The 27,614-nt window shown below is 52.2% G+C and overlaps 1 protein-coding gene across 3 annotated transcripts in view; it reads right to left on the bottom strand.

Annotated features, from left to right (window-relative positions):
• CTBP2 (C-terminal binding protein 2) overlaps positions 1-27,614 on the bottom strand; it is a 155,151-nt gene that overhangs the window by 101,467 nt on the left and 26,070 nt on the right. For all 3 annotated transcript variants that reach the window (XM_039237931.1, XM_039237932.1, XM_039237930.1), the window contains exon 2: positions 3,631-3,730. The gene's annotated coding sequence lies outside the window, so the exon portion shown is untranslated. The remainder of the gene's footprint in view (positions 1-3,630; positions 3,731-27,614) is intronic.

The following is a 27,614-nucleotide window of genomic DNA, read 5'->3' as shown; positions in this document are numbered from 1 at the left end:
CCCAGTGTAGGCCGAGCGCGCAGGACGACCCCAGGGGGACCCCAGTGCCAGGACCAGCGGGTGGCCCCCACGGCGGAAGCTATCAGTTTCTAGAGCTGTCCCTTCTGCTTTTCGGGAATGAAATCCGTCTTGGCGGAAACAGGGCAGAGGCCCCAACAACCAGTCAGAGGGCTTCACAGCGCCCTGCTGGCCCAGGCGGATGGCCAGCCTGCTGGGGGCACACTGCAGACTGGGCAAGGCCCTCCACCCCCACTGGAGCCCTGGGGACCTCAGCTTGTGGCCTTGGGGGGGTGGGGGAGGAGCGGGGCTTGTGAAGTGGGTTGAGTGTTCACATCACTATCGTGATCCATCAAAGTAACACGGTGCACGAGCTTCTCAGCACACGGGCCGCTGGGCGCGCCGCCGGGGCTTTGCCGACCACAGCCACTGCTGCCCCGCCGCCACTTCACAGAATAAAGGTCAAGGGCTTTGATTTGCATTTGCACCGGTGTGTAGGCATTTAACAAAATGTGTTTTTTGTTTTTTTGTTTTAAACCCCTAGCCCTTCTGTTCCTGTCACAAGGTAACTGGGTGCTGCCGCAAACACTGACTGATGCTCAGTCACAAAACGGTGCAAAGACTACGACCCACCGACAGAGAATGAACTCTGGTTCCAGGGGAAGTCAGCAAACCAGCAGAAGGTACACTGGGTTTTCATCCTAACAAGGGACGACATCCAGAACCAAGAGCAGAGAAAGTACTACAGAAATGCAACGAGGCAAAGTCACACCGTTATTCACTCAGAGTGACAAAACGAGCCTTGCCGTGGGGAGAAAAATGTGCCATTTGCTTTTTGTTTCTACGAGGCCACAAACCAAATTCACGAAGTCCAGCATAACAGGCAGAGAATCAACGGTTCTGGAGCCTCGCGGGTTTTGCCGCTTGGAGGCTGTGGCTTTTCAGGAGTTTTGTGCTTTTCGTCGACGTCCTTCTCCCCTGCCCATGCTACACAAGATCCGCCTAGACCAGGGACATCAGCAGGTGAATTACCGGGGTGAAATCAACACATGGGCTACAATGCGGGATGTCCCTCTTCTGTTGCTGTGGATCTACTGCAGGCGGGGCTGAACGTGCAGCCACCAGAAAGGGAGGTACAACTCAGTGGTCACAGCGATGGGCCACAGAGAAGGGTTCCAAAAGCAAACACATGCTTCCGGGGATGGGTGAGGCCTCCACTCTGCATCCGTGAGGGTGGTCGGGGCAAAATACCCAGCGCTGGGGCCACGGGGCCAGCTAGAGGCAGTCAGGCACCCCCTGGCACGGTATGATGCTCCAACCATGGTCAGCTCCCACGTGGTACTGAACGTCTCAAGCTCCTCCAAGGTGTCGCCCAAAATTATGCCCCAAACATGGAAGTGGGAACCAGCTTATCAGGCCAGCATCTGAGCACCCTCAGTTCTTGGGGAAAAATTTGTTACCAGGAACTGTGTTGCAATTTCATTCTGGTACAGATGCATTTATGCCACGTTAACATTTACCTCTCTGAGATCGAGACCACTCAGCCTGTGGTGGTTCAATGAGCAGGTTGAGTCAAATGAAAATGTGGTTACTCCAGCATGTTTGATATCCGTATAGGTCTATATCTCCATATATGCATGTACACCTATGTCTATATATACATAAAAATAGATAGGTAAAAAGTCCACTTCATCCCTATACTATGAATTCCCACATGCTTATCTTTAGAGTAAATAGTTTTCCAACTCTACGAGGTCTATAAGATGTACCAAGTGTCACTCGCAAGCTGTGGCTATCCAACGGATGTTCCCACACCAGCAGGTGACCCACAAGCATCTTTCAGTGAAGGACTGGGCCCTAAGGCACAGCCTGTAGTTGGCCGCAGAACTGGACGCCCGTGGGAGTCCCATGAATTTCCATCGCCATCACCATGGTGACGTCACTGAAAACATCTTCGGCCTCCACACCCAGTACTGAAACCCACACCCAACCAACCCCAGGCCCACAAAGATAACAAGAGCACCTCTGCCTGAGAATCCTGGATTAGACGCCAGCACACAGGGTCTTAAGATAAAGGATTCTTTAAGAAGAAGAATGGGTGAAAGCCAGAAAAGAAAGAAAGTGTCGGCATTGATAGGCGAAACTCAATGTCTCTGGTTGAGAGTGGCCATCCTAACTTAATAAATAACACTCATTTCTCCCCAAAGAACGTTCAAGATTTCTAGTCTCGCATCCTCCCCGGTGCTAAGATTCTTAGAATTGTTCCAAGAATACGGAATCCCCTCTGTAAGTAATCCTGTGAACTGCACACTCTGCTGTGGCCCGTAGTTGGGCAAGCCCTCCGGGGTCATGCCTAGGAGAGGTTTCCGGGCTTCTAGGCCAAGTTTAATCTTAAAAGGCAAGGCATCTTGGGGACCACTGGTGACCAATTACTGACTCACAAATAAAACCTCCAAATGCCTGGAAGAGGTTCCCTCCCAGGGAGGCCTGGCAGACCCAGGTGGCTGTAGCAGGATCTCCATCTGACCCCAGCACCTCATGGCGACCCTCAGGGAGACCCCCTCCCCGGGCCACGCCCCGCTCCGCTAGCTGGGTCCGGGCTGGGGTGGCGGTCAGCCTCCTGCCTGCCGGTGCTCACAGAGGACAGGAACACTCCACTCCAAGTCTCTCCCAGACCCCAGCTCCCAAGGAGGCTGGGCCCAGGCCCGCAGGGCTGAACCTGCCCTTTCTCCAAACCGAAGGCTCGTTGTGATCCAACCCTTTGGGGGACAGGCCCAGAGGTTTGACAGAAAGGACACGGAGAAGATTTGCGCTCACACTTTTTCTTGCTTTGAAATGATGCTGTTAGCTCAAAGAGAAAACATTTTTTTTTCCAGCAGGGTAAAAATCAATCACTTCTGAGAAGTTGCCATTTGGAGACGTTGAGTAAGATGCAGGTTTTGTGAAAAATGGCTAACGGCATGTGGCAACTCGACTCCGGACCTCCAGACCTTGCCATGGGTAAGGGCTGAAATACATCAATCGATACCTTCTCAGCCACGCTCCAAATGAGTGCAGGCAAAATTGAATGGGCTCCTCTGCGTACACCCGCATCCCCAATCAAGCCCACCAGAAAAAAATCATTACGTGTTCAAGACATCCTAGAGGTTGGTGACTCTAAAAATCTAAGCTCATTAGAGATGTGCCTTCATCAGCAAGCCATTTTCTTTCTGAAGCCGTCCATCTACCTTTTTACTCGGGCCTCTTGGGGCAGCATGAAACTATTTCCCTAATTCATTTTTATTCTTTGCAATTAATACGCCGAGAAGTCGTAACACGACTTCCATTCTGCCTTGAGTTTCCTAGTAGTATAATTTCCGTTGACTTATCTCTGTAGCAGCAGCGGCAGCAGAAACAATCACTTTACACTGAACTACACTGCTTCAGAGTTAATTACATGTATTTTGCTTTTGATAAATGAAAATACCAGATGCAATTAATTGAAAGACAATCAATATGATCCTGCTATTAGACATCCCAGTGAAACATCCAGAGCCTGCTGGCGATCCGCAGTCATCAACTAATTGAAAACGCATTCCAGAGGGGTCTCAGAAAACCGGAACTTTTACCTGGAGATATTTTACAAGAACTCACCAATATAACTCTGTCCACGATCTATTGTCCGCACGATGGGCCGTCCGTCTTTTTAAGGGAATCCAGCGTCATTGGTTCAGAACCATTTAAGGCGATGACACTGTGAAAGCACAATGGATTGGGTCAGTGGAGCTGAAGCAGTGATTTTTTTTGTTGTTGTTTACATCTAGCCATTCCTTAATTGCATTTTGCCAATGCCTTCGATTCCAAGCTACCAGAGGTTATTAAATGGTTTCATTAAAAATACTATTTGTCTTGCTTTAGTCACACACCAGATCAAATTAAACAGTAGAGCACCAGAACAAATGAACCCTTTCCATCTACTCTGACACAAAGCCAAGTGTGCAAGATCAGAAGGCGATACTGTGTCGTCACCATGAAAATATCATTTACATCTCTTTACATCTTCAAGTAGCAAGCAAAGGCACAAAACAATCAATACCTTCAAGCAAAAAGTATTACCAACTGTTTGAGAAATATGGAAGTATAAAGTGCAATTCATAAGCCCATGGTTTATAAGTGCTATTAGCATAAATGCTGACAACTGTTAATCCACTGTAACTCTGATTAACGGTTCCAGTTGACCATTAATAGAAGGCATTTTAACTTACTGCTGAAATTGATTACTCAGTTAAGAATTCAATCCTAATGTTCAATAAAATTGCACTTTCTTGGCAAATGCAGTATGAAGCGAGGTGATGCATTAAACAGCACTCACATTTATTTCACTATACAAGGAATGGAGAGAGAGGAACTATATGGCCCCATCACGTCATCTGAACCACTTCCTATTCGCACAGAGCTGTAAGAGGGGCAGGTGGGGCAGGTGCGCCCTTGGCTGAAAGAAAAGGCAAAAGCACCCGGGGCCGGCGTGTCCAGGTGTCTTTTCGGTGGCTTTCCCATGAAGGACAGAGAGGATTGCAATACTGCAGGTGTTGTGCAAACCGGACTGTCCACGCTTTGAGGCAGTTTTTCTCACGTCCCGTGAGAAAGCAGAAGAATGCATCCCGGAAGTGAGCCGTCGCAGCCAAACCTGACCGTTGCCTCCCAGGCCCATCTTCTCATCAATCAGGATTCAAATGGTTGATTAATAATTTTTGGAAGTGTAGGAGATTACGGAAACCCAGATCCCCACACTCCACTCTACTTTCCAAACCATTTGAATCTTAGGAAGCTAGAGTTCTCTATACATTTTCTTCTCCTTTAAAACAGCGGGGTCATCTCTTTGGATCCAATTCTGGGACAAGACTTGTGCAGCAAGTCAGAGAGAGGAGCCGCCGGCCTCCCAGGTGCACCCACTGCCCATTCGCAAGGAAGCCACAGCGGAGTGTTCTCTGCTCACTGCAATGAATCCGAGCATCCGGGCATCTGACGCCAGGCGGCTCCCGTGCTACAACCAGGACCGAGGCAATGGCAGGCTCCCTGGGTTCTGCAGAACCACTCAGAAACAGCGTGACATCCACAGTCAGGGCTACCCCAGCTGCGCCTCCAAACCACCTTAGGCCACCAACTTTCCAACTCAAGGAGGGGGGAGGGGGAGGGGACAGAGACTGCCGGGCTATCAAGTGCTGGGAGCGGAAGAGCAGGCAGAGACTCTCGGCCTGCTGGGTAGTGAGCGCTGGGTAGGTAGTGCGTGCTGGGTAGTGCTGAGCACCTAAGACACAACTGAGTTTCAGGTTTGGGAAGTAATAAGCATTTACCCTATTGAGGAACCATTCTTTTCAGGAGGCAAGAGCTTGCCTAGCAAACTCCTGTTCACCCTTCAAAACCCATCTCCTAGAGAGCTTCCGGAACACCTTCTCTGCCCCAATTGCCAGGCTGTTACATACCCTGACCAACTCCAAGTCTCTCTTTTTTAAGTATATTTATTTTTTATTTATCTTGAGAGAAAATGTGCATGAGAAGGTGAGGGGCAGAGAGGGTGGTGGGGAATTCCACGAAGGCTCCACGCTCAGCTCAGAGCCTGACGTAGGACTTGGATCCCATGAACCCTGAAATCATGATCTGAGCTGAAACCAAGCTACACCGACTGAGCCACCCAGGCCCCCCTCTGAGTCTCCTGAATGTTAAATGTCTTGATCATATTTGATTCCTCTCTGGATTTCTCCAGATCTGGAATGTAGCGGAAAATCATATTTTTAACTAACAGCAGAATAGAATTTACATCCTTGGTCCAGGATTGCTTTCTCCTAGTAGGTCACGGGCTTCCTTTTTCTTTCCATTCCCAACACTTTGCACAACAGATACTCGAATTTTGCAGACACATATATGTGTAAACAAGGCATTTCCAAAACTATAAGGAAATTATACGTACAGCTGACCGTTGAGTGACATGGGTGTGAACTGCGTGGGTGAACATAACATGTGCTTTTCAAAAAATAGGATACAGTCCTATAAGCATATTTTCTCTTATGATTTTAACAATTTCCTTTTTTCTAGCTTGCTTTATGTAACAATACAGCCTATAATACAAATAACCTACAGCGCGTGTCAATTGACTGTTTATATTATTATTTAAGGCTTCTAGCCAATCATAGGTTATTGGTAGTTAAGTCTGGGGGAGTCAAGCTTACATGCGGATTTTCGACAGCACAGGGGTGGGGGTGGGGTCGAATGTCCCAATGCTATGTTGTTCAAGGGCCAACTGTATAATAGAAAATAGTCCCTTTAATTTGTTAATGTTTATTTTTGAGAGACAGAGCACAAGTAGGGGAGGGGCAGAGGGGGTGGGGGGTGAGGACATGGAATCCGAAGCAGGCTCCAGGCTCCAAGCTATCAGCACAGAGCCCAAAGGAGGGCTCAAACTCATGAACCATGAGATCATGACCTGACCCAAGGTCAGACGCTTAACCGTCTGAGCCACCCTGGCTCCCTGGAAATGGTCCCTTTTGGAAAGGAGGGAGGGAAGGAAAAGTTACGGGTGAACTGAAACTGAGCAGTGTCTATACGGTTACTTCTTGTTTTTAAACAAAGTGAAGAAAACTATACTAACATGTTAACAGTAACCTAATCTTACTGGTGAGATAGGTACTTACTTTTTACTTTGAGATACTTCGTAGTAAAATTAACGAAACAAGAAGCGGACAACTCTGCCTGTCACAGAGGAGGTGACAAATTTGGGAGCATCTGCTGACCACCCAAGCCAACAGGGACAGCTTATTTAGCAGATTAAGAACATTAAAAGGCTTGGAAGACTGTTAGAATCTTTAAAACCAGTGCCCACTGGTTTTTTTTTTTTTTTTTAACGTTTATTCATTTCTGAGACAGAGACAGAGTGCGAGCAGAGGAGGGTCAGAGAGAGAGGAGACACAGAATCTGAAGCAGGCTCCAGGCTCTGAGCCATTAGCACAGAGCCCAACGCAGGGCTCGAACCCACAAACCGTGAGATCATGACCTGAGCCAAAGTTGGATGCCTAACCAACTCAGCCATTCAGGCGCCCCTAAAGCCAGTGCCCACTGTTACTTGAAGATGGGAAGAAGTACTTTCAAAAAACTGGAGCTGCAGAAAGGCCACAAATCCACAAACCCTTGTTACCACAGCACAATGTGCAAGAAGAAGTGCCCTGTAGACCCTCCAGCATTTCTTTCATTTTTAATGTTCATTTATTTTATTTATTTTGAGAGAGAGCATGAGTGAGCACAGAGGAGGGGCAGGAGAGAGGGACACACAATCCGAAGCAGGCTCCAGGCTCTGAGCTGTCAGCACAGAGTCCAACCCGCAAACCGTGAGATGACCTGAGCTAAAGTCAGACGCTTAACCGGCTGAGCCACCCAGGCGACCCCACCGCCCCCCCCCCCCAAGGATTTTGTAAGAACTTCCAGGAGCCCACAACAAGACACAGAAATGACTTAGCTGGTTAAGACTACCACGGCTCAACAGGCCACCTCAGAAGCCCGAGTGGGGGCTATTCCACCAAGTGACTCAGTCACAGTGGACAAACGCCCGTCACCTCCCACATCTGGCCAGGGAGAAGGGGTCCCATTTTCGGCCTGCACCGTCAACCCGGGCGACCCTATTTACCATCACTCGGCACACATGTTCTGCCACGTCTGAGGGGAACGAGAAGTGTGCATGGGACAGACGTCCAGGGCCCAGAGGAGTCTCAGGCGGGCCGCGTCCCGAGGCTTTCTACATACCGGAACAGACAGCTCCAGGCACGGTGCCTAGAAGGATCCTCAACTCCCGGAGGTTTAGTTTCTGACCTGAAGTCAGGCACGGGAAAACTCTGCCTAGATACCTAGCTAGTGAGACTACTTTTCTGAAATGGAATCAGATGAGCATCTCGGAAAACCTGGGAAGAGCCGGAGCCAAGCTCTGTTCTGGATCATTCCGGGAGGACCTGGCCTGCTCTCACATCTTTCCTGCTCCTGTGTCCTGCGGGGCACCAAAGGCCTTCTACCCAAACCGCGGGGAGGCAAGGGTCCCAGAGAGGCTCCGCCTGGGCTCTCCCACCACCCCACCTGCTGCGGGCGTCACTTCTGGGACAAAACACGCGCTGACGTGCACCTGCTCCATGTGAATTACTCTAATGCCGCTTCTGGCATCTCAGTTTTGATGTGCCAGCTCGTGCAATCACTCAAGGCCTCATCTGACCCCACCTGGATGCCCTGTGCCCCGGCTAACTCATGTTTGGGCCATCTAGGCTTTAAAATGCCCGTCCTAGGGGCGCCTGGGTGGCTTTGTCAGCTAAGCATCCGACATGGGTTCAGGTCACGATCTCACGGCTTTTGAGTTCGAGCCCCACGTCGGGCTCTGTGCTGACAGCTCAGAGCCTGGAGCCTGTCTTCAGATTCTGTGTCTCCCTCTCTCTCTCTGACCCTCCCCTGCTCGCACGGTCTCTCTCTCAGACTCTCAAAAATATATTAAAAACATTAAGAAAAAAATTTTTTTAGAATTAAAAAAAATAAATCAAATGCCCGTCCCAGTGTCCTGTCATAGGTGGTGGGGGCGGCTTTCTCTGCTGCTTCCCAGTGGGGTTCCGCCCACTCATCGCCCCCAGGCTGCCGGGGAGCTGAAGGGCAGCCAGCTGGGGTGTTTATCCCAAGGGAAAAGACCCTCAGGCGGCAGATGTGACAGAACAGGTGGCCCAGGTGCGCAGAGAGCACCAGCCTCATCTGGAACCTGCTTGTGGCGTCCACAGCCTCATCTCGCATCCAGGGGACCCCCATCAACATCTACCACTCAAGACGGAAAACCCGAGAGGGGTCCGCAATAACCGCACCTTAGGCAATCGTGAAATTACCGCAACAGAGGACCACTGGGAAGGGCACGGAGCACTGTCAGGACACCCACACAGACGCCCGGGCTCCGTGGGTGAAGACGACCTGGGACCCCACCCCAAGACGGAGACTGCACCTGCTTCACAGGGGAGGGCCCTTTCGAAGAGCTCTGGAAGCCTGGCCCAGGGCTGGCACACATCAAGTACCCAGAAAATGCTGGTCACCATGCAACCTGGCACAAGACGTCAGGACCAGGTTGTCATCGTTAGTACCTTCTAAAAATCAAACCCACCTGAGGGGACCTGGGTGGCTCAGGTTACATGTCCAACCCTGACTTCAGCTCAGGTCATGATCTCCTGGTTCTTGAGTCTGAGCCCCGGGCTGGGCTCTGCACTGACAGTGTAGAGCCTGTTTGGGATTCTCTCTCTCGGTCTCTGTCTCTCTCAAAATAAATAAAAATAAACTTTAACTCCTAACCAACATGTCTCCCATCCAGCCCGTCCCCAACTCGGTTAGAGTCATGGGACAAAGCCGTGTTCAGAAAAGAAACAGAAGACTTGAAGAACCATCCAGAGCCTAGCCTTCTATCTCATAAACGTTCTCCTGGCACAGACGCCGCTGACCGGTGCCGTCAAGAGGGCGCCCATTGCTAGGACACTTACGACTGAGACGCGCAAACAGGACAGGTCGGCACCCAGGACCTGCCCACCTCCCCACAGCTGCAGGGCCCCACCTCGTGGCCTCCGGGTGCCCATCCGGGCCTCAGGGCGGGGCGGCGCAGCCCGCAGGGGTGACTGGCCCACTGGGCTGCTGCAAGAGGGACCCGCACAAACAAAACAAGTCTAACTCCAAAGAAGGCTCAGCCCACCTCTCACGGGCCTCGGATGGGGTCCCATCATGACCTGAAGGTCCACGGGGTGCACCCCCATGCAAGACCGGTTTCCATCTCCCCCCGTCCCCCGCTGCAGACCTTGCCCCGTCACTTTCCAGGGGCTGCCGTCTGAGAGGGCAGTAAGCCTTACTGCCGGGGCCACGACAGGGACATGAGGGCACGGAAAGGGGGCTCCAAGGGCTCTCCCACACATCCACGGTGGACCCTCTAACCGTCTCAAGTTCAAAGGCAACAGACAGGAAAAAGCCTCGGACAGACACAGAACCTCCACGTCCACGGAGAGACCAAGTGGCCGCCTCGTAAGACTGGCCTGCCTGTACCAGCCCGACCTCGTGGCCAGGGGGACGGATACACACCCACAGGGCAGGTGAAGAGCGCTCGGTTTTCCGTCTCCGCCCCCAGTCCTACTTACCAGCCCCTGGTCCACACCCTGGCCGCCTCTCTCCTGGGTCTCTCAACTGGGGGGGGACCTCGCACTCCCTGACCTTCCACCCCCAGTCGGCCCTCGCTCTCCAGGGTCACCATGAGGGTGTGTGGGGGCAAAGCAAGCAGCAGCACTAAGGAGAGGGCATAGGGGCTCCCCCAGCAGACCGGGCAGCGCCAGGCGACCCCCACGCCTGGGGGGCTGCAGTCTCCCGCCTCCAAGGTGCTGGGTCACAGGTGGGCTCAGCCCTGCAGCACACGAGCCTGGGGAGCCCAGGCTGCTCCCCCCCCCCCCCCCCCCCCCCCCCCCCCCCCCCCCCCCCCCCCCCCAGGCCCAGCCCATCCAGCACGAAGCAGGGCGGGATTCTGGTTTAGCGGTTACGTGGGAAAAGGCGAGGGAAGGACATCATCCGCGGAAGAGCAGAATGTTCCCTGCACGTCGGACAAGACAGAATAACACGGTGTGATCTGAGATGCCGTCACCTCGGCGCGGCCAGGTAATTCCTCCCCAGGATTCAATTCCACTTACTATTGCCTAATAATAAATAAACCATATTAATTAGCCTGGAAACAATTAGCCTTTATTCAGGGGAAGGGAAAAAAAAGAAAAAGAAAGAAAACAACCCTGAAAGCTAATTCTTTCCAGGTCCCTCTACAGCCCACGCTGGCATCGAGACCCATCAGGTCAAATCAACACTTCATTATTCTCCCCCGATGCCCAGGAGTTTCAGCTTCAATAAGAAAAATGCCCTCCAGGCAAAAACTTTACATACACGCTCTTTGTGGAGAATGTTTATGGAAATTTTGTAATATTAAATACGTTCAGCTGGTTTTAAGTTTTCAGAAAGTAAAGGCCTAACAGCCAAGGCTCTGGAACGCTTGTCTTTAAATCTAAGGGCAGCCGGTGGGAAACTGTAAGGGAAGTCTTGGAACATGGCCATTTTTTTTTTTTTTAAAAAGGAAAACAAAATGGGATATTTTCTCACTGTTGTCTCAGATGCAGTCAATTACTCTGTCCCTTTTTCTCTGCCCTGCTTTCAGGTTTTTACTGCTGTCCCCGATGGAGCCCGCAGATTTGAGACAAGGCCGGTGACCAGGAACAGCTCGGCCCGTAGCTGGAGAGATGTTCCATCCTAAGTGGCTCTTCCGTTGGAAAAACAAACAAGGACATGAGGGTGCCAGACCAGGGGGGGGGGGGCGGGGGGCGGATGCTTGGAAACAACTGCGAGCAAGGGAACGGGGGCTGCTGATCAGGCCCGGTGCAGGCCAAGGTTTCGGGGGCGGGCTGGGGAGGAGATCCAGAAGCAGCAGCCCCCCCCCCACGATGACGTCATCTGGTGAATTCAAGCTGCGTTCCCACACCCCAACTGCCCAGCTGGCTGGGGGAGCGAAGGCAGCTGGGCCTGAGCAATCTGACCTCTCCGCTCGCAGAGGCCTGTGGAAAAGCCACTCGAGCCAGGACGCTGCCTTGTTAAGTCTGAAAGGACCACGGGGGGGAGGAGGGCTCCTTGCCAGGGAGGCCCCCACTCAAGAGCCCAGTCTCCAGCAATGGAGGAACAGGGACAGACCCACATCGCCAAGCAGGGACGCGTGGAGGCGGCTTTTCAGTGACTGGACAAGGAACCCACAGGCCAAGGCACGCACCCCTCGGTAAAGAGGCTCTGGAACAAGCCGGGGTGTGCGCAGAGATGGGCTCCCCGGGGTCAAGGCCCAGCTGGCCGAGCCACTAACCCGTCAGGGCATCTGGGAAGCAGGTCTGGGTTTTCACCCTGGTAGAGCAGCGGGGTCCAGAGATGAGGAGGTGGAGTCTAAGCCCCTTTCCTGCAGACGCCCCATGGAACCCCCATGTGACTGGGGGGGGCGGGGCTCAGGGTCAGGCAGGGAGCAGAGTCTCCGGATGCTCAGTCCCACCCCGACAGGAAACCCACACGCCCACAGCCTTTAAAGTAAGATCCACTGGCCAGAGAGCAGGATGCGGAAGAATCAGAGAGACCAACTACCCTGACAAGCTGTGGAGACGGTACGAGAGATCCTCTTCCCAGAAGCCAGAGTTCACCTTCACCCCCTTCTACCCCTGGGGACCATTCAGAGGACAGCATTTCCATGAAGCGAGGAAATCCTCTAAGATGCGCCCCCCAACAACGGCTGGACGACAGGCTCTCCTGGTGCACAGCGACACACCCACACACGCTGTACCTACGCGTCATGCATTACACACCTGTTACCAATAGATTATATAGTTTTTAAAACTTAAATATTTAACATAGGAAAAATACTTACAGGGTAGGTGGGAAAAGAAATACAAAATACACTGAATATCCTATCCTTTTCTCCCCCCAAGAGAAAAGTCTCTGAAGCTGTTTATTTAGAGAAAAAGAATGAGCACACACAGGAGGGGCAAAGAGAGAGAATCCCAAGCAGTCAGACTCTGCACACTGAGTGGAGAGCCGGACGTGGGGCTCGAACCCACAACCCGCGAGTTCATGACCTGAGCCAAAATCAAGAGTCAGATGCTTAACCCACTGAGCCACCCAGTCTAGGTGCCCTTAGAATAATCGAATCTTAAGTGAATTTTTATTCACAGGTATTCTTTAAATGGCTATTTTCATTTCTCTGTAGATACTTAACGTACAGAAATTACATCCAAAGTGTTATTTCTCTATGTGAAGATTAAAGGTGATTGTTTTATATAGAAGTCTTTCAGATCATAAAAACCATTTAATTTTCTTCAGACTCTCCTACAGTCACCATTTCCTACAAAGAGTAGATTTCCTACAATCTGGAAATGCAGTGAAGACGCCGTGGCCTCCTGTGGGGGGGGGGGGAGAGGTACTGAAGCTGGGGGAACGGGATTCCCCAAGGTGTGGCTGCAACTGCCTAGGTGGTCTGGAAGTGAGGGGTCCCCCATGCAGTTCAGTCTGTAACAGGGGATCTCTCTTGCAAGTTTGGATGCAGAAGTTTGAATTCCAGTGGCCAAAAACCGGGGAGGATCTGGGGAGGAGAGTGGGGTGGAGGGAGGCACCAACACGGTGCGGATCCCTGAGCCCCCCACGCACCCCGGAGCCGCTGGAGACTAAGGGTGAGCCGTGGCACTCGCGGGGAGAGAACAGAACACACTTCTCCGCAGGCTCAGCCAAGTTCTCGGCTACAGGTCAGCCTGCAGAAGAACGAGCACACAGAAGCGCGGGGCAGTGAGGCACTGGAGTCCTCAACCCCCAAAAAACTACTTGCAAGAAGAAATCATCAGCTTTCATGTCAGCACCATGGATCGACAGTCTCCAGGCGGAGTGCAGGGCGGGGCGGGGATGCTGGGTGAAATTCACGTGGACGGTTAGCCCCCTCAGACTCCCGGTCTCTCCCACACCATGTCCTCACCCCTACCCCCTTTATATTCCGTAGAAGGCAACTGGTGCCCTGCCTGCTTCGTGGCTGATTTAGCAGGTCAGCTCCAGGCCGGCACGGACACAATCCGACTGTTACCTCGCAGAACTCAGAGACCAACTAACGGTTAAGAGCCTAAGAAGGAGGCTGTGTGTGTGGTCCTGGAAACGTTGCTCAGCCTGAGAATGCCTTCCTCCAAGGAGCCCCGGATGTGACCATGAGTACCTCCTCTGTGGGGAGTCACGCGATACCGCAGGTAGTAAGGTACTCAGCACTCGGTGCCGGGCACACCAGCTGTACCCCAACAGTGCTCTCGTGTAACAAATGCTTTCTTTACCGACATGACTCGGTACATTAAAGAATCCAGAGTCCCAGAAAGGAGGCGGGGGGCGGGGAGTAGTCTGAAGGGAAATTAGTTTTCCGTTTTATTTCAAACGAAATTTGTTCAAACCCGAACCTCAAGATTCAGGGAAGATTTTTAGTGTAAAATGAAGTACATCACTGCCATCAAATGGAGCGGCTGTGGTACCTGCAACAGAGGAATGACTTTACTTTTTAAAAATTCACAAGCGTGGTCATGTCACAGAGAACAGCACATGGGGAAAACTCCGCAAATATAAACATGAAGGAGGGGGGCACCCAAAGGTCTGAGGATTGATTTATGTATTTCCTCTAGTGGCAACAAGATTTTTTAAGAATAAATAAATCACAGAGGCAGAGGAGATGTTCTCGGAGGGAAACGAAGACCCAGATCACCCAGCCCCTCGGAGACACAGGCAAAATCTACCTTGGCTCTGCCTACCCCCCCACCCCCCATATCACAACACAGTCACAACACTCGGTGGCATAAAGTCCCTGAACAGCCCCACGGCCTCTACACCGCTGGCCCCGGCTCAGACCACCCAGGTGCATGATCCCTGATACAGACACCAGACCCTCTTACCCAGGACGAGGAGAGAAAAGCCAAACACCAGACCGGCCCGTGCCCCCCTCCCCCAGCTGCGTGACGCCTGTCCCTCCCAAGCACCGACAGGCTCATCTGGGAAAGGGAACAGAGGCCCCTGAACAGCACGTAAACACTACCTATCGATTCACATAGGTCAGGTAAATAACACGGGATCCTGAACTGACTTCCACACCGACCTAACTACTCAGCTGCATTTCATCCATTTCAGAAGTACGGACACCTTTCAGCACGGATAGTGGCCAAGGCAGGGATTCCGAAGTGCCGTGCCATCTTAGACGACTGGTGTGTAAACACACACATATATGTGCACAGCGTTCTTCCTGAAGGAACAGCTCAAACAGGTCACTCTACAGGGGTCAAGAAAGCAGGCCAGAGCCACCCGGGTGCCAGCGTCTACTCCTGAAGTTGTGCTGACATCGCCTTTCCCTCCTTCACACCTCAGGCCTGAGCCCCACGTGCGGCTGTCACTGCGCGCCCGCCACTATGCAAAACATCAACGTGCAGCGATCCAGGGTCCCCAGTTTTGTCTCTTCACACCCCGCGGCCAATGAGCGCTATGCAGAACCACACGACACAGATGAACAATCTCCCAAGGGGAAGGCAGCTCTTCCACCCGTTTCCAGAACCAGCCAGGCCAACACGGCACAGCCCACCACACACATCACCCCGGGGACGGTCACGGAGACGCGGGGTGCGCAGGGGACGCCGGCAGTGCCCGGTCCCTCAAGCAGGAGGGGTGGGAGAGGACGGGGTCTGCTTTTGGCACTCGGGTCCTCATGGTGAGTTTCTTCTCACCCACTTCTGGTCTAAGCCTGGGTCAGAAATCTTTGGGATGGAATAATCCTCGTCAACAAATGGGAGCCAGCAATACATGCAAGAACTTGAATGAATCTCAAAGGGGATTATGCTGTGAAAAAATTCAATCCCAAAAGGCCGTGTATTCATGAAGTCCACATCTGTCGCATCCTCTGAGTGACAAAATTACAGAGACAGAAAGACAGGTTAGCGGTTCTCAGGGTTGGGGACGGAGAAGGGGACAGGGCACTCCAGCTGTAGAACATTCTGAGTAAGCTAGGTCTCGGGAGCCGAGCAGCCCTGCATGCAACCATGTGTGTTGACCATGAATGGTCTTGGCCACCTGATGAGGGTGTGGCTGTAGGTGGGCAGCCGGGTGGGGTCCTTGGGCAGCGGGACTGCTCCGGATCTTGACCACGGCGGTGCACGCTGGAACGGACGACACAGAAGTGGACAGACACCTAATGGACCCCATCAACACTGGTGAGATCTGAAGCGTGTCTGGAGATCGCATCAATGCCCATTTCCTGGTAGTAGTATTGTTACTATGGTTTTTCGAGCTACTTCCACTGGGGGTGACCAGATAAGGGTATTATTACAACTGCGTGTGATTCTAGGATTACTTCAAAATAAGTTTAATTACAAAAATAACAACTAGGTTCACCCTGTTTTGGGTTTTTTATTTTTTGGTTTGTTTAGCTGGGCTCCTGTTGACCGCACATAGGACAATTCCTTTTTTTTTTTTTTTTTTGCAGATTGGGGTGTTTACAGGAAGGAGCCACGAGGAGCCGACCCCACAGACAGGATTTCCACATGGAGCTGGGATCAGCTTCCTCTGGCTGCCTGGGACTCAGGAGCCCAGCCTGCCTCTCAAGAGCCAGGGCTCCGAGCTCCTGAACCCTGACCTTTTCCAGGGCAGTCAGCAAAGATGCTTGCAACAGAAGTTCTTTCCTGGGCATGGGCATGACTACTGGCTTCTCTCTCCCAGCTGCTGCTGGATGCCCAGGGCTCCCCAGGTCGCGTGTGCTGGAGGGGCTCCCCAGGTTGCACATGTCGGAGGGCACCTTCCCTGGCGGAGCAGTCCCAGAAAGGACGAGAGAGAGAGAGAGAGAGAGAGAGAGAGAGAGGGAGAAAATGAGCTCCGGGGCTGGTCTGTGCTGGGAGAGCAGGCGCCCTGGCGGGGCGATAAATCCAGGCTTCCCTGACCCAGCCTGGCTAAACCGAAACTCCTGGCAGCGGGCTGGAACAGGCCATGACTGTCCCCAGCTGACACTCATGGTTATACGCTGACCTGGCCGCCTTCCAACACCCAGCTCACTCAAAGAAAGTTCTGGAGCTGAAGCGTCCTAGCAGATCAGCAGGGTCAGGCGGGCAGGCAGGCCACCTGCCTGCGCGGACCCACAGCTCCGTTTCTGCTTTTCCAGCAGCCCGGGACCTTGCCGGCGCCCTGAAACTGCACAGCGGCTTTCCGCGACAAAACTCCATCACACCGTATCAAGTGAAAGGTCTTCTGCGGCATTCTGTCTGTCCTCGGAGATCCCCTGCTGCCTCCCTTTTAAGGGGACCTGGCACACTCCCTCATCCTCGCCGCTAACTCCCTGCTGATTCAAAGAACCCAAGGAAGAAAATTACAGGAGCATCTCTGCTGTTTCTGCTTTTATCGTCTTCAGGGTTACACTTTTTCCTATTCATTCGACAGGAGTTTATTCTTAACGTCTCCCGGAGACAATAACAAACACGTCTCCCTCTCCCCAAAATGTGCCATTAGATACAGCGTACAGATGCAAAGTATTTCAATAATAATCCCATTTCTGCAGCTTCTATCCACCCTCAAATAGCCACTTACTCAAAAAGCTGAATGTCTCTCAGATCTCCTGGCGCTGCCCAGCTTTCAGAGCTGCTGCAGAAATAACCAGCAACTCTTTCACGGAAATAAAAAATTACATTCTACATAAATTAAATATATAATTTGATTAAACGTGTTTATGTCTTTGTGATGACATTTAAAATAGAAGCAATCATTTTCGTTCTTAAAAGAAAAACTCTTTCAAATATAATTCGAAGCTGTCAAACGTACCTTCTGCTACAGATCTTTTAAATGTCACATACCTTCCAAAGGGGATGGCAGCTTCCTCTTAAATATGCAATTCCAAAGCCGTGCGTTCTGAGTCGAGCATGTATTAAAACACACCGCTGGCATTTATCCTGAGGAAGGATAGCCTCTGCACCCCTGCTTCTCACGGACCTGCTCAGGAGCCCAGTGTCTGTCCTGTCCCGTCCGGTCCCCGTGCTGTTCCGGCGTGGTTAGGGCCACAGTGCCACGGCGGCAGGTGCCAAACCACAGGGCCCGGCACCAAGTCACACCCCTAACGTCTTAAGGGGGCAAAGGTACCTTCCTACGATTCGTACAGTTTCCCTCCCAGATACCGTGCTGAACTCTGTGTAACTCAATTTTGGCAAAGCATCAACGGCCCAATTGTTAAGACCGTGTTAATCAGATGCAAAGAAAACTCCGAACCCATTCTCCTAAGTCAATGACCTACATATTCAATTGCTTATTCTCCAACCCGGTAGCAAACACCGTGCTATATTTAAACATAGAGCACAGATCTATCTTCCTTCTGAATCGTCTGTGATACAGATAAGCCTTCTACTCCAGTCCTCCTCTCCTCACCTTGAGGAGACATAAACACTGTCCACGTCAACTGTTTGCGGATCCCTGAAGAGAACGAGCGTGGCCGGGTCTCCATTATTTTAGCAAGAAGGTACAAGTGTCAGGTCTGTAGAAGGTCAACGTGAGCATTACCACTGGCACCACAATGAAACGAAGCAGGGCTCGCCCCTGTCTCCCCAGCTCCTGGCAAACAGCAAGTGCCAGAAAGAAAACAGATCCAATGACTTCAAGTCAGTTAAGCATGGGTAACAAACACGTCACATACTGAATGCCCAAAGGGGATGCAAAGGCTCCCTAACTGCTGACCCGTGGCCCTAGGGACTGACCCAAATGATCTCACAGCCAGCAGGGAAGACAAAAGAAACAGGGAGCTCTCAGAGTCTCTTCTAAGACTACAGTAAGGACAGAAACTCAAGGGATCTCACTGTTGATCTCTTGGCATCTCACCCAAATATGAGGGGGCAAGGGCAAGTCAGCCCCTGACAGCCATCGCTACAGGAGGGCCCTAAATCATTGAAAGCATCAAGCCAGCATCAAACAGAAGACAGCCCAGCCCAGTAGGTACCTCCTTGCTGGTTCCTCCTGAGAAAGGAAAGTTGCTCAGGGGGGGTGGGGGGCGAGGGCTAGGAGGGGGTCAGGGGAGGGGTAGGTGAGAGCCCAGGGGAGCCTTCCACACAGACCGCAATGCAGTGGGCAGTCTGGGAGAGGACCAGGGTGAGCAGGGCACCCTGGACCACCAAAGCCCAAACCTGGGCTGTAGTTTGGAATCCTTCCCATGGGGACCTCCCTGCCCCGTCCAACCATGTGACCGTAGGCAAGTCACCTCCCCCCCGGGAAGCATCTTCTCCCAGGTGCAGGAGAAGAATGTCACCCACAGACACCAAGACCCTCTAACTCAAGTCCTAATTCCATTTAAAATAGTCAATCATGGGGGCGCCTGGGTGGCTTATTTGGTTGAGCATCTGATTTTGGCTCAGGTCGTGATCTCACCGTTTGTTTGTGGGTTCAAGCCCCACGTCAGGCTCTGTGCTGACAGCTAGCTCAGAGCCTGGAACCTGTTTTGGATTCTGTATCTCCCTCTCTCTCTGACCCTCCCCAACTCACTCGGTCTCTCTCTCTCTGAAATAAATAAAACGTTAAAAAAAATTTTTTTTTAAATAAGCAATCATGAAACTTTAAGCCAATTCTCAAGGACTTGAAAGAAATCAAGAGTGTGGAAGAGGAAGAGTTATTACGAAGTGGACTCTCCTTTTCTTTGGACCCTGGTAAATTCCCTTCAGTGGGCAGCAAACTCCAGCCCCATTGCAGGGATGACAAGGACCAGGAAACCCTACCCAGGAGGCCAGACCCCACACCTGACCTGTGGCACAAACGGGGAAGCTGGAAAACATAGGAAAACAAATGCCCAGTGAAGCCAGGCCCTTCATTAAGAGGAGACTTCTGATCCTTTCCTGGCCACGCTGGCCGTTCTGCGTGGTTCCTGCATCCCTAGCCTCTTCCTAAGAGAAGAGCCTTCCCAGTTAACACCCCTTGCCCTCTCATCTCCCCACACCTCGCCCATGGATCAGCCAAGATCCCCCCCAGTTGCTCTTGGGGGCCCTGCCTGCTTTATGAGCCGTGCTGTCTAGCTTTCCTTCCTCTCCCCTCCCCCACTGCCAATATGTACATATCTATACACGTATACACGTGTACTTATCTCCATATATATTAACATATCCATCCAAAGAAGCCGGTGCGGACTCCTGATGGTCAAAACCAACAGCCCTTTCTCTGCTGCCACCTCTCGTCTCAGCTGGTAGACAGCCCACCCCCCAATGAAATACACACACCCCCATTTCTATGCATTCGGATATTGGACCAACTGCGAGGCAGGTCCTATTAAGAGAGGCAGATCTGGAGATAAAGGAAACGTCACCTTGTCTTCAAGGAGCTCCTAACAAGGGACAAAAAAAAGAATGCCAAGGCCAAGTGCCAGAGAAGCAGGCAGGGAAGGAGGGTGACCCCCACTCTGCCTCAGAACTCCCACTCGGGCGTTGCCCAGTCCATTCCTTTCTGCCAGTCCCCACCAGGAGCTCCCGGTTCAGCCTGACACCCGCCTCTCGGACACTTCCTCCCCACGGGCTCGTCCCACGTGCTTCGCAAGCTCCGTGCTCCCACGTCACCGCCCTGCTTCCAAACAAACCAAACCCGGACTCTGCTCGCCTTCATGTTTGTGTTACTGGAACCAAGCAGCTCAGCCTCTACCTTAGCCCACCTCTATGTCTGCGAGGCCGGCAAGTAATCCCATACACCATTTCCTGGGCAGCAAGTAAAACTCCAACTCATCAATTCTGAAACACCTATTAAGAGCCCGGCAGAATTAATACCTTTTTTGGTAGGGAGAACGTGCGATTCAACTGGTCACTATGAACTAGTGTAGTCCCTGAAGTGTTTAAATTCCATCCTGAGTCAAAGGATACCCTTTGAAGGGCTCCTTGCAGAATGGCCCCCTCTAAATTGTCCCTCAACACGGTGCTTCCAACGTTTTCTGGCGGACCCAGGCACAAGCAGCAGCCTGACATTTGTTACCAGACCTCAACTCATGGCAGGATTCTATTCCACATACCCCACTTCCCTGTAACAGAGCCTTTCTCTTTATCATCAGCTCAAGGATGCGCATCATCTCCCTAAACTCAGAGAGAGCTGTTCATACCCAACTGTCCTGGAATTTATGGTTGCTGTATTTGCATTTTTGTTGTTGTTGTTTATTTTTGAGACAGAGAGAGAGAGAGAGAGCGAGAGCGCGCGCGCGAGAGCACGCGCACGAGCGAGCATGGGCAGGGGAGAGGCAGAGAGACAGAGTGACAGAATCTGAAGCAGGCTCCAGACTCTGAGCTGTCAGCACAGAGCCTAACGGGAGGCTCAAAACCATGAACCGAGGGATCCTGACCTGAGTCAAAGATGGACCCTTAACTGACTGAGCCACCCAGGTGCCCCTGCATTTCTTTTTTTAAATCAACTCTGGCCCCTCCCCAATCACATCCCCTCTTACCAGAAGTTTTTTTTTGGTGAGTCCTCAAAGCATTTTCTGGAAAGAGGATATAAAGTGAATGGAACCCACTCAAGGACATATTAGTAGCGCTGTAAACGAGGTCTTCAAAAGCGCTGGCCCTAGAGAAACTTGGAGAAGCTTCCCCCCAAGACGGGTGAAGCCAGCATACCCAGACTGCCAGGACTCAGAGGGTTCAGCTCACAAGGTAGCAGATCCGCAGGTGTCCAGAACACCCACTTAGCCAGTATCTTTACACGGGGGGGGGGGCGGATCACGGAGTAGGCATTTCTAGTTATCACTGGGCTCCAAAAAACTCCCCTTCTGGCAATCATGAATACCAACAGATAGGCACAAATGTTCAGAACCAGGAACTAAAGACCTTGATGCTCATGCTTCACGGACCAACAGAGTATTTGGTGGGGAAGAGAGACCACAGAGCAAGAGAGAGGCGTGCGAGGGGCCACCAGTGATCATTCTTAACATCCAGGGAAAGCCAAGCAGGTCCCGTCTCAATGAAGAGGGCAGGGCTACTTCTTCCAGAGTCAGCGAGCTCCACAGCCCAGCGGCAGCAGAGGAAACCGTTCAGACTCTGCACGGGTCTCATGAGCAGCAGGGCAAAGGGACAGGCCGACGCCCCGCAACCACTCCTCCCCCGACCCACTGCTCCACTCACTCCTCAGGCAAAAGCTGGCCTCCGTTACATGGTTTATTTACAACAGAGCTCCAGGGGCGCCTGGGGGGCTCAGTCAGTTAAGCCTCTGACTCCTGATTTCGGCTCAGGTCATGATCTCACCGTCATGCGATCTACCCCCGTGCCTGGCTCCACACGGAGCGTGAAGCCTGCTTAAGATTCTCTCTTCCTCTTTCTCTCTCTCCCCCCACACTCTGTTTCCCTCTATGATTGACAGCACTATAAAACTTCCTAACTGTTTTAAGAAGACTAAACATGCACCCTATTCCATGGCCAGTAATTCCACCTTTAGGAATTTACCCAAGAGAAAAGAAAACGAGATATGTTCCAGAAAGAAAGACATGTGCAAGAGGGCACCTGGGTGGCTCAGGCAGTTAAGCGTCAGACTCTTGATTTCGGCTCAGGTCATGACCTCAGTCTGTGGGATCAAGCCCCGCGTCTGCTCTACGCGAATAGCATGGAGCCTGCTTGGGATTCTCTCCCTCCTTCCCTCTCTCCCCACTCTCCTGCTTGAGCACATGCACACTCTCTCTCAAAATAAACAAACCTTAAAAAATAAAAAAGACATGTGCAAGAACAATTCACAGCAGCTTTATTCGAACAGCCAAACGCTGGAAACAGCCCAAGTGTCCATCAACAGGTAAATGGGTAAACACAGTGTGGTGGCAGAGTCCTAGAATGGAATCCTCCACAGCCACGGAGAAGAACAGGTGATCCACCCAGGCTCAAGCATTCAGGGATCTCAAAAACAGTATGCTGAATTAAAAAGGGCTTTTGCAAAAAAAAAGCCTACATGTGGTAGAATGCTCCTGAATGCACGACAAAAACGGATCTATGTATATTACATAGTGTTTTACTCAAGAACAAGCAAAAGTAATCTTGGGGGTGGGGAGGTTGGGGTTGCCAGAGGTGATCAGAAAGACAGACAGGAGTGAGAACTTTCTGGAAAGGGCCAGGAGGGAAATTTCTGGAGCAATGACAGAACCTAGATCTTGAGAGGGCCCGGGGTACTCAGGTGTGCGCCTCTGCCAAAACAAAGTGACGGGCACACTTAGGATCTATGCGTTTCATTTCACCGCATGCCCCCGCTCCCTAAGCTTCACCTCAAAGGAAGACAAAACCAAGAGGAACCACAAACAAGTCAATGTCAGGTAATGAGACGCACACGCTGAGGGACTCGGGGGTAAAGGTGAGCAGGATCCAGAAAGGGAGCCAAGAAACACTGCCAAGTGAGGCAGGCTGCTGGGCAGAGGGCAGGAGAGCGCATCAGCGGCCAGGTGGGGGTGGGCGGCACCCCTGGGGAGCCTGCTGCCCGTGCCAGGCACACAAGTCCCATCTCTGGAACAAGAGCCACAGGAAGCCTGTGCGGCAGGTGCCGCTTCCCCACCGGGAGCAGAAATCCCTGCTGCCCGGGTAGAATATCCACTTGATATCAAAGTGTGGGAACGGCGAGCACCCAAGTAACGAACACCCCACTCTTTCCAGGAGCAGGCTGAGGCAGCCACGGGGCCTGGACAGGTTTAGGGCTGTGCCAATGCAGGCGGAGAAGACGGGAGCCCCCAATCCCGCCGCCACCCGGGAGAAGAGCCGCTGTCTGAGTAAAGCGTCAAAGGCACACCTGCAGTGCGCGGGTTCTGGTGCTCGGAGGCAGACCCCCCCAAGAGCAGCCGGCAGGGTTTGGGACCCTCCCCCTCCAAGCCTCTTCAGGGGTGGTACAGCCTTCGGGCAGCAAACAGCTCCCGCAGAGCGAAATGACTGCCAGGGGGCCCATTTGGAGACACATCACGAAATGCCACAGGACTGCAACACAGCTGTCGCGGTCAAGGGTCACAGCCCATACGAGTCCAGACTCCTCGATCTCAAGGTGTGTCCCAAGCGCGGGTCACACGCAGGCCACACTTATCAGCCTCTCGAATCACTCAAGAAGCTTTTAAAGTATTAAGTAGAGAAACCACATGCGAGTCCCCAGGTGAAGTTTGGCGCATGGACCCTCTGAAAGGCCACTCGCTCCACTCTGCCTCCTGAGGCTTTGCCCAGACAGCGGGCAGACTGCAGCCTGGGCAGGAACAGCATGGCAGTTATGAAGGGCCGTGGCCCTGACGGAGCCCTCGCGCCTGGACACGGGCCACTCCCAAACACCGCCGGGCGCAGGCCTCACGGGTCAGGGGCAGGCAAACTGCGCCCGGACAGGACGTCTGGCTCGCTCCCCAAACGGGAAGGAATTCCTGGGCACCGTCCCTCTGCATGGAGGAGGTTCCACGTGCTAGGGCTCGGGTCCTCCAAACGGTGCCAGACACGAGAAGGGGAGCTGTGCAGGAGCCTCGTGGGTAACACGGAGAGGGAGCTGGAGGGGGCGGCGGGCCCGACTCCTGCCCCGGGACACAGGGAAAGGAGGAGCCGGGGCAGGGGGTGAATCCTCGCTTGTTGCGCAGTTTGAGGCCGGAGGGGAACGTTCGGGCGCGGGGAGCTGGCTGCTACGAGACCCAAGTGTTCCAGGATCAGCCTGGCATCCCGGCTGTGCTCAGGCCCCGCAGGGGGCAGTGCACGGGAGCCACGGCTTGGTGGGTGCCACGCTGGATTTCAGAGGCAGAAGGTGGCAGCTGGGGCCACCAGTCAGCTCCATTACCAGAAGCAGACGATACCGGGGTGGCACCTTTTCACAGCTGTGAGCCCACACCAGGTCGCTGCTACAGGTTTACACCCCGAGACTGGATTCTGAACCTCTGAAGATGGACCATCAACTCACGGGACCACCTCGGCTGCACCCAAAGCACCGGGGTGGGTGGCATTTGGCAGGTGTGAAGGGAAGCCGTGCAAGGATGCCCACCTTCAGGGAGCCCCCAGCCTAGCAGGAGCGACCCCCTCCCCCAGCAGCAAACAAGATGGGGGTGGGAGATGGAGTCTCCACGAGGAAGTGCGTAAGTGGCCACGCGTGGATGGGGACGGGGAGACCAGGAGGCGGCGACCGGGAGAAGAGGCCACTTCTCACGGAGGTGGGGGGGGGGGAGGGGGGAGAAAGGCAGGGTTGACTCTCGAGGTAATCAATTACCCCAACCAGTGTGTTAGTGATAGTTAACGCTGCTTCAACAAACAAATCCAAAACAGAGTAACGGCTCAACATGATTGATACAGGTTCATTTCCGTATCCTGTTCCCGACCATGGGCAAGTCTTCCCAGGGCAATTTAGGGACCCGGGATCCTAGTATTCTCTGCTGGACCCTCAAGGGCGCTGGGGGGGGAGTAGGTCAAGACACTTGTTTCCTAACCACGTCTGCCAGGAAGGGACACCTATTCTGACCAGTGTTCCATCGGCGAGAACAGTCCTGGAGCTTCCGGGAGATGCCCGGGTGGGGGCAGGGCAGCCACTCAGGCCGGAAGTCCGCGCCAGCAAAGAGTAGCGTGGCACACCTGGTCATGTCCACCACACGCACCTGCCGACTCCGTCGCAGGGAAAGACTCATTCTGGAAGCAAAACAGGCCTCTGCGTGCTCTGGATCCGAGAATCCGAGGTTACTGACCACGGGACCAAACATGAAAAGAGACGCTACATCTAGAAATCCATCTATTAAATGTCCCTGTGGCCACACAACCACGGCATTAAAGTGGAAGTCTGGTCACAACTGCACTTTCACTGATCAACTTAGAAAAGTTGAGCGACCCTCCTTTTAATGGCAAAGGCCCAACCCTAAAACTATAAAGTTTGCAAAACTGCTTTCATGTCCATCATGTCTAAGATACCATCAAATCTTATACCCAGCAGTATTTTATAAGCCACTAGGAAAGAAAAACAAGAATACCGTCAATTAAATTCTGGTGTATGATCAACGTGGGGGACAACTCAGTCCTGGAGATCTTCAAACACTGAAAAGCAAGGAAATCAGGGGGTTTCTGTTTGAAGCCTCTCAGCAACCTACTAAGAAACACAGGAATCACCAGTTCAGACAGGGGTCCCCAGGCTCTGTCTGGGGCTGGGTGACCCACCAGAGGTTACCGGTTGGGGAGGGGGGTTTCCAACCAGCTGACTCGGCACCTGCGCCCGTGTGTCAAGACCCCAGCGCATCTGAAAAGTCTCACAGAGCAAGCCAGGCACCAATATCCTCACATCCACACAGACTCAACTTCAAATAGCAAATCAAGCACCTTGGATAGAATATTCTCATAAACTCATTTGAATTAAAAAACACTCCACTAAAATATGGATTTTCATCTGCATAACACTTTACCAACAAATTCCACAACATTCAAGTGAGAACAGATGATGTACGGAAATATCAAAAACAAGAATCCGATTTGGTAAACAGTTGAGCGCTATTTTCACATCATCCTAATGAATTTAGTTTCAATAAACGCAAATCAGCAAACACTCTGAAAATCCTAATGGTATGGTACAAAATGATGCTTTGAATGACAGCCCCAGAACACGAACTCTTTCCAGCAAGGGAAAGATACCACAAGAGCAAAGTCCAAACAGGGGACTCCATTCAAAGAGTCCGCGTACGGCTGGTGGGTCTGAACCCAACCCTGGGTGTGCTGCCAGGATCAAGCTCCCTGGTCAGGGAGTGAAGGAGAGGCGGTCTGGGCCCCTGGATCCTGCTCAAACTGGTGGGCACAGTGTGGCACCAGGGGTCTGGCATGTGCCAATACACACACAGCAGGGACAGCCTTGCCCAGGGCAGGCTCCTGCCACTTTCTCCAACTCAGTAGGGCCCTCACCATCAAGGGCAGGAAGTGTCTGGGGAGGCAGATGGGACACAAGCCAAGACAGGCCCAGAGTCCTCTGGAGCCCTGCTCACCTGCCCAGCAGCCTCCTCGTCTGTGTCTGAATCTTACTGTCCCTGTCAAAGTGGTACCCGGGTTCCATCTCAGCGGTGACTTTTACTGGCACATCATTCAACTAAAGAGGGAAGTGAACAGGGAGACAGGAATCACAGACACCCTGGAAGGAGGCAGGTGGGGGCGCCTCGTCCGAGAAGCATCTGGGCAATCTTTACCTGAGCCCCCCACCCTCACCGTCTTTTCCATCTAAACACAGAGGTTGTCCTCTGTAGGCTCATTAGAACTTTTTTTTTTTTAATTTTTGAGAGAGACAGACAGAGTGTAGGCAAAGACATAGAGAGACAGGGCCGGAAGCAGTCTCCAGGCTCTGAGCTGTCAGCACAGAGCCCGACACGGGGCTCGAACCCACGAACCATGAGATCATGACCCAAGCAGAAGTCGGACGCTTTACCTACTGAGCCAGCCAGGCGCCTCAACTCACCTGAACACGACTGTAAACTGTACACCACCATAGAAAGACTGGTCTCGTGAGAAACAAGATTTTTGCCTTGGAAATAATACTCCAAAATTCACAAATTCAGAGTCTTTTTTTTTTTTTTTTTTAACAAAAAGAACCCCAAAGTCTAATAGGTTCCTTAAAAACAAGTGTACCCGTCTCAGCTCTGTGGGGACAAGGAAGTGCATCCTCCTTACGATATTCCTCCCAGAGCCTAACACGTGGGACTCGACACAGGAGTTACTGAATCCTGAGAGTCTGGCAGATCCTTCCTGGCAGTGGCCCCAAGGTCAGAAGTGTTCATTTTTTCTTTTTTCTTTTTTCTTTTTTTTTTCCCATAAATAATGTAGTTTGGTTCCCAAAAGAAAGCTACATAAAAACATGTAAGACTTCACCGGTATGAGGTTAAGCAAGAAACAAGATCAGATTTTAAAAGCCTGTCATCAGCAGGAGCAAATACAAGCATTCAAAAGCCACAAGCACGTTATTTTCCACTTGCTGTGCGGCCAACGATCAAGGTAACCCCCGTGGCCAGACCCACGCAGCTGCAACTCTTAAATCCAACACCCATTCTGGTCCAGCAGCCTCTCCATCAAGTAACTGTGATCACTTCCAGTTCGTGAATGGGAAGCTGGGAA

The sequence above is a fragment of the Hyaena hyaena genome, unplaced genomic scaffold (assembly GCF_003009895.1).
Source record: "Hyaena hyaena isolate Hyena2069 unplaced genomic scaffold, ASM300989v1 scaffold_129, whole genome shotgun sequence".
Classification (NCBI taxonomy): domain Eukaryota; kingdom Metazoa; phylum Chordata; class Mammalia; order Carnivora; family Hyaenidae; genus Hyaena; species Hyaena hyaena.
Note: the sequence above shows the minus strand (reverse complement) of the source record. Positions and strands in the feature narration are given on the sequence as shown.